This window comes from Myotis lucifugus, unplaced genomic scaffold, assembly GCF_000147115.1.
Source record: "Myotis lucifugus unplaced genomic scaffold, Myoluc2.0 scaffold_97, whole genome shotgun sequence".
In the NCBI taxonomy this organism is placed as follows: domain Eukaryota; kingdom Metazoa; phylum Chordata; class Mammalia; order Chiroptera; family Vespertilionidae; genus Myotis; species Myotis lucifugus.
In genome coordinates, this window is record NW_005871145.1 from 1,737,608 (window position 1) to 1,744,503 (window position 6,896).

A 6,896-nucleotide genomic window follows, 5' to 3' on the forward strand; every position below is an offset into this window, starting at 1 on the left:
TGTGTTTCTCCTAATGTTACAAATTCAGTGTGTTTTCTTTTATTCCCCCTAAAGTTGATGTTGTAACATTTCAAATCATAGATTTCCAAATGTAAGATAGATAGGTCAGAGGTTATATGCAATTAACATTGTTAACTGTCAGCCTTGTGTAATTTTCCAGCACCATTTTACTAATTGTTAAAACTCTGGCTTAGGTGTGACAAAGGGTAATGTGTTTTTTTTCTACTTTTATCTAGAAAGGTAAAAATTGTCTCTCCTAGTCAGATTTTGCCTTAAAATGATTTAATACTGTATTTCCATTATATAACTTGTCTCAAGCCACAAGTTTGAGATAATCATTTCCTAGTATAAGACCTGAAGTTTTTTCTGTCTTTTTAATTATTTCTTAAACATTTATGATGCAAAATCTAGTGGAAGGAGATTGGGGAGAGAACACCAGGAAGCCAGTGATAATTATAAATGTCCTTAATTGCTTTCCTCCAAATATATGCAAATACATTCTATCAGTCTCTCTTCCTCCTGCTTTAGTTATTGTTCTGATATTCTAATGTATTTTCCTTTAGGAGAATTCTTTTCCATATTTACATAGATAACTCTACTTGTTTTCCCTATACTGATTAAATGTCTCTTCTACTCAGAGAATGACCCTTATTTTCCAATCTAAATTGGAGACCCTCTAGTTATTTTTCTGTTATCAGATCATATTATTTTTATTCGACTTTTTAAGTGCAATACAATGCACAATAGGATAAATTCTTGTTTTGCTTTTAATAGTGAGAAATGTTCCCAGCTGATTTTTCATATTAGGCAGTCACCAAAATTCAATGGAAGATGCATTTTTTTCATTTACCCTGTACAACTTTAAGTGGTTCTCCTTATTTTATAAAGCGTGAGTAAGTCCTAATACCAGTAGGAAAATCCTCTGTCAATTAAGGTCTTCACATGCTGAGATCTGATTGGTAATATTGGTTCCTGGGAGAAGGTAATTTTCATGAGGCATGGTTCCTGAGAAGAAGTTATATGTAATTCTTATATTTGTGAAGTGTATTTTATCTCTGGCTTCTTTCAGAATTTTTTCTTTGATTTTCTATAGTTTGAAAGTTGTATGCCTAGGTATAATTTTTGTCGGTATGTATCCTGCTTGGTATTCTGTGAGCTTCCTGGATCTATAGTTTGATATCTAAGATTCATTTGGGGAAATCCTCAGTAATTATTGTTTCAAATATTTCTTCTGTTTCTTTCTTTCCCTTCTTTTTATAGCTCCATTTTGCATGTGTTACACCATTTGCAGCTGTCCCACAGAACTTATGTGGTAGGCAGTCAGATAGGCATGAGCAGAGCAGGACAATAGGCCAAATATGGATTATCACCAGGGCAGAAAGTCCTGGACACCTAGCAATGGTTACCTAGCAATGGGCAGAAATGGGAGAGCGGGTACTAGAAATAAGTATTGTTAATCAGGACTTCACCCCTAGGGTGCCATTTCATCCCATAGATTGTCTCAGGTCTCTAGGGTTTGATCCTCCGTTTGACCTTTATCCAGTGGCATGTAGCTATCTATGTAGTAGACCCTGTACTCTGTCCTCCATTAGAGAAGAACAAGGGGGCTAGATAAAAGCCCTATCTGACTTTCATACAAAGACAGGAGAAGACCAGACAGGCCCCAATAGGTCAGCTCCATGAAGAAAGCAGTCAACCCCATCCAAGGGTTTGAAAGGAGCCCTAGCCCACACCACGGGACAGTGTTTTGAGCCACCACAAAACTTTCTTTCGAGTGTACTTTTGCTTTGCTTGCTGAATAAACTTTTCCTTGCAAGTTTGAGTCTTGGCTCTGAATTTTTTCTTAGAACTCAAGTACTGGGGTCTGCTTTTGCCTTTTATACTTAGACTAGAGGCACAGTGCACAGGATTTGTGCACTGGTGGGGGACATGGCCACCGGGGATCAGCTGGCTGTGAGAGCACCGCTCATCCTGGTCAGCCAAGTGGCACTCCCACTGTGGGAGCACACTGACCACCAGGGGAAGCTCCTGCATTGAGCATCTGGCCCCTGGTGGTCAGTGGGCATTATAGCGACTGGTCGACCGGTCATTCTTGTTGTTCCACTGTTCAGTCTTTGGTTTTTTATTATAAAGGAGGATATTCTGATCTGTTTTGTTTCCACTCTTTGTTCTCTATATTTTTCATCTATTGAAGTTTCTATGATATATCCTCAAACACACTGATTGTATTCCCCAGTCATGTCCAGTCTACTAATAAGCCCATCAAAAGCATTTTCCATTTTTATTTATATTTTTGATCTTAAGAATTTTAATTATAATTGATTAAAATTCCTGGCCTGGGAACTAGAAATCAAAGAGAACCAAGATGGTGGCATAGGTAAATGCCTTTACTTTCTGCCTCCCACAACCACATCAAAATTACAACTAAAATACAGAAACATCATCCAGAACTGCTAGAAAGCTGGCTGTGTGGAAGTACTACAACAAGAGAAATAAAGAAGAAAGCACACTGAGACTGGTAGGAGGTGCGGAGGCACGGAATGGGCTGGTCCAGAACCCATGTATGCCACTTTTTTAATCTGGAGGGAGATTGCCTCTGCAGAGGCCACCTGGAGAAGCAAAAAGTCCCAGGCCCACACCAGAACCCCAGCCCAGGGTTTCAGAGCTTGGGAGAGAAGTCCCTATGGGCAGTAAGAACTACGGACTATAAAAACCAGTGCGGATTGGGGCTGAGTGACACAGGCTGCTGGGAGACCCAGCTGCTCCTCTTAAAAGGCCAGCACCATGAACTAAATTTACAAGCTTCCACTTCCTCTGACCTCCAGTGCCAGGCGAGGCTCTGGGGGACCCAGACACATATGGGGAGAAAGTGAACTGTCTGGCATTGGGGCAGGAACTCAGGGTGGCTTTCTTCCAGACAGAGGTACTCACAGTGGTCATTGTTCCTGTGCTGGGACCTCCCTGGTGTAGGTCTAACTGGCAGCCATTTCTGTTTGCTCTGCCCTGGTGATTCCCTGAGACCCCACCCCACCCAATTTACAACTCCACCCAAACTGTGTGCAGCAGCTTTTGCACATGAATAGTCTGTCCTATCTCAGGCTAAAACTCTGTCAAACAAGCTGCAGCTGGGTCAGGGAGCCCCAAACCTACCAATAAAAGGCCCAAGGCCAGGCACCAGCACCAGCCTGCCTTGCTTCACAGCTGGGCGTCATCTGGGCACTTCCAAACCTGATACAAAGAGGAGGAATCTGCAGATCTCTCTGTAGCTCCTGCTGGATAGCCCCAGGCAGTGGCTCACTTTGTACCTCCCTGGAGACCCAAGAACCAGGGTAACCAGTGGTCAGTTTGAGACCATACCAGATTACAATTCTTCACATCCATAAGCAACACACTCAAGGGGCAGACTCAGTGAGCACCAAAGCCCCACTGAAGCAAGTCCTGCCCCATAAGGGTGTCTCCTGCACAGCAGCTCTTCCATTGTAGACACAGCTGGTCCTCATAGCCAATTAGCCTGGAGGTCAATTCCTCCCAGTGATACCAAGAGCAATCAAGGCTCAACTACAACAAGACTGTGCACACAGCCCACAAAGGGGTGCACCAAGAGTGTCCACCTCAGGTGATTGGAGAGGCTGAGCCACTGGACCCTATAAGACACCTACTACACAAAGCCAATCTATCAACCCAAGGAGACTTAACAGCTACCCAATACATAGAAACAAACACAGGGAAGCAGCCAAAATGTGGAGACAAAAAACATGTCACAAATGAAAGAAATGAAAGAAAGCAAACTATTGGAAATAGAGTTCAATACCACAGTTATAAGATTACTCAAGAATCCTCCGAGGAACTTAGTGAGACTTTCAAGGGTCTTAGTGAGAATGCCAAAAAATGGAAAAGGACCAGTCAGAAATTAAGCATACACTGACTTAAATAAAGAATAATATACAGGGATTCAACAGTACACTAGAGGATCCTGAGAATCAAATCAATGATTTGAAATATGAGGAAGCAAAAAACACCCAACCAGAAGAATCCAAAAATATGAAGACAGTGTAAGGAGCCTCTGGGACAACTTTAAGCATACCAACACCCAAATTATGGGGGTGCCAGAAGAGAGAGAGCAAGATACTGAAAACATATTTGAAGAAATCATGACAGAAAACTTTCCCTATGGTGAAAGAAATAGACTTACAAGTCCAGGAAGTACAGAGAACCCCAAACAAGAGGAGTCCAAAGAGGACCACACCAAGACACATCATAATTAAAATGCCAAGGGCTAAAGACAAAGAGAGAATCTTGAAAGTAGCAAGAGAAAAACAGTCAGTTACATACAAGGGAGTACCCATATGACTGTCAGCTTATTTCTCAACAGAAGCTATGCAGGCCAGAAGGGAGTGGCAAGAAATATTCAAAGTCATGAATAGCAAGAACCTACAACCAAGATTACTCTATCCAGCAAAGCTATCATTTAGAATTGAAGGTCAGATAAAGAGCTTCACAGACAAGAAAAAGCTAAAGGAGTTCATCACCACCAAACCAGTATTATATGATATGCTGAAGGGAATTCTTTAAGAAGAGGAAGAAGAAAAAGGTAAAAAAAATATGAACAACAAAGTGACAACAAATACATATCTATCAACAATTGAATCTAAAAATCAAATGAATAAAAAATCTGATGAAAAGAATAAACTGGTGAATGGAATAGAACCAGGAGCATGGAAATGGAACAGATTGACAATCCTCAGAGGAAAGGGGGTGTGGGGGAGTGCGGGAAGAGATTAGACAAAGATCTTATAAGCATGTATGCATTACCTATGGACATAGACAATAGGGTGGCGAGGGCCTGGGATAGGGTGGGAACCGGGTGGAGGGGAGCTATGGGGAGAAAAAAGATGGACATCTGTAATAATCTCAACAATAAATATTAATTAAAAAAAATTTCTGGCCTGATAATTTTACATCCCTGCCACGTCTGGTTCTGATACTTGCTCAATCTCTTCAAATTGCATCTTTTTCCCTTTTGTATGCTTTGTAATTTCTTCTTGGTAGGTCTACATGATGTACTGAGTGAAAGGAACGGATGCCAATCAGCCTTGAGTGCTGTGGTGTCAAGGCAAAGGGGGAGGGGAGTGTTCTGTAGACCATGATTAGGTCTCAGTCTTTCAGTGAAGCGCTGCCTCTGCTTTGTGAACGTCACAAGTGTTTCTAAGTTTCTTCCCTCCCCCCCTTCCAATACATGGGGACAGGATGCCTAGAGTGGGCTGAAGTTAGGTATTTCCCTTCTCCCAAGTGGATGGCTGGAGGGGTATGAAATTGGGCATTTCCCCGCCCTTGGGTCAATTAGGCTCTGATAATACAACCCAGAGTAGGCTCTGGTTAACTAGTTTCTCCTGAGGGTGAGCACAGTAACAGAGAGTGCTGTGGTGTATTTAAAAATGTTCCTTCTTGTTCTCCTCCTGCTGGAAGCATAAGGGGATTTCTTAAAATGAGCTCTTCTTAAAATCTCATAAAACCTGTCCCATAACACTTAGAATCATGGGTGTGGTGAAATTTTCCAGGTAAAGCCCTGTTCTTGGGCATAACGTAACATGAATGATTTAGAAGTTAAGAATATAGTATATTTTACTGATAAACAGAAATGCTGGTATGGGTTTTTTTAACCCCTAAACAAATGTTATTGTGTAGAAGTGGACTTTGGTAGTCCTTAACTCAATTGAGGACTTTCCCCAGTCATTGTAAATAAACCTAAAACAAGGTATTCCCAAGTTTATGTGCAGTTTTGTTTCAACTTTCAGATATAGTATTTGAATTGTGAGTTTCTGTCTCTTAGCACTAAGTGCTTCTTATTCAAAGGCACTTTGCTCCATTTCTCAAAGATGGCCCCTAGATGTGAGTACTGTTTTTTCAGGTCCCTCCTTTGAGAAAAAAAATCCTATTGTGAAGTACTATTGGCTCAGACTCCATTCTATCTATTTTGCTTTAGTTTATTCTCTGTGGATGTAGACTCTTGAGGTTCAGATTCTTCTGGGATTAGATGCCAATTGACTCAAACTTGCAAGAGAAATATGTACTTCATACTGTACAATATATGAGAGTCAGAAAAGGCAAGGAATTATTTCATATGTGTTAGTAAATGCCAGGTTATTCCGGATAGAGATAATCCATCTTCATGTATGAAAGTAAGAATAACTTCAAGAACATCACATTGGAGATACTCAATTCTTCTAGTCTGAGGCCATAAGTTCACAAAATTTGAAGTAATTGAAAGAAGAAAATAGGGATTTTATGATAGAGGTAAGTCTGCTCAATTTTGGTTAAGCCAAAATAAAAAATTATATAGTTATTATTATATAGCCAATTTAGTGTTTTAAGCTTTCCAAATAGAATATCTTGGTTCAAATATTCTTATGCATTTGTCACACTAAACAGAAAATTTGCATGATTCTTAAACCTAAATAACAGGTCTTTAGGTATTTTTGAGTGAACCAAATGTTCATTCAATATCTCCATTTTAATCAGAATTTGGTGATGTAGGATGACCAGTATTCCATCGCCGGTGGGTTTTGAACATATATGTTTTCAAAACTAATTATTTGTGAATTCTATTTCATTATTTTTCCTGTAATTATATGAGCCCATTCATAAGTAAATAAAACTATTACCTGCAATAGATTAGAATTCTGTTGAAAGCTTAGATTTGTATAAGAAATATCATTAAGTAATATTCACTCATATGACTAAAGCAAACACAATCCACAGGGATCTTCCATAAGTAATTTATTGGGGAGATAAAATATGTGACCACTTTTGCCAACTACAGTTGTGCCATAATGGCAATTCAATTTTATATTTAATGTTATTAGATATCATAGGACAAATGTTTTCCTTGTTTACAC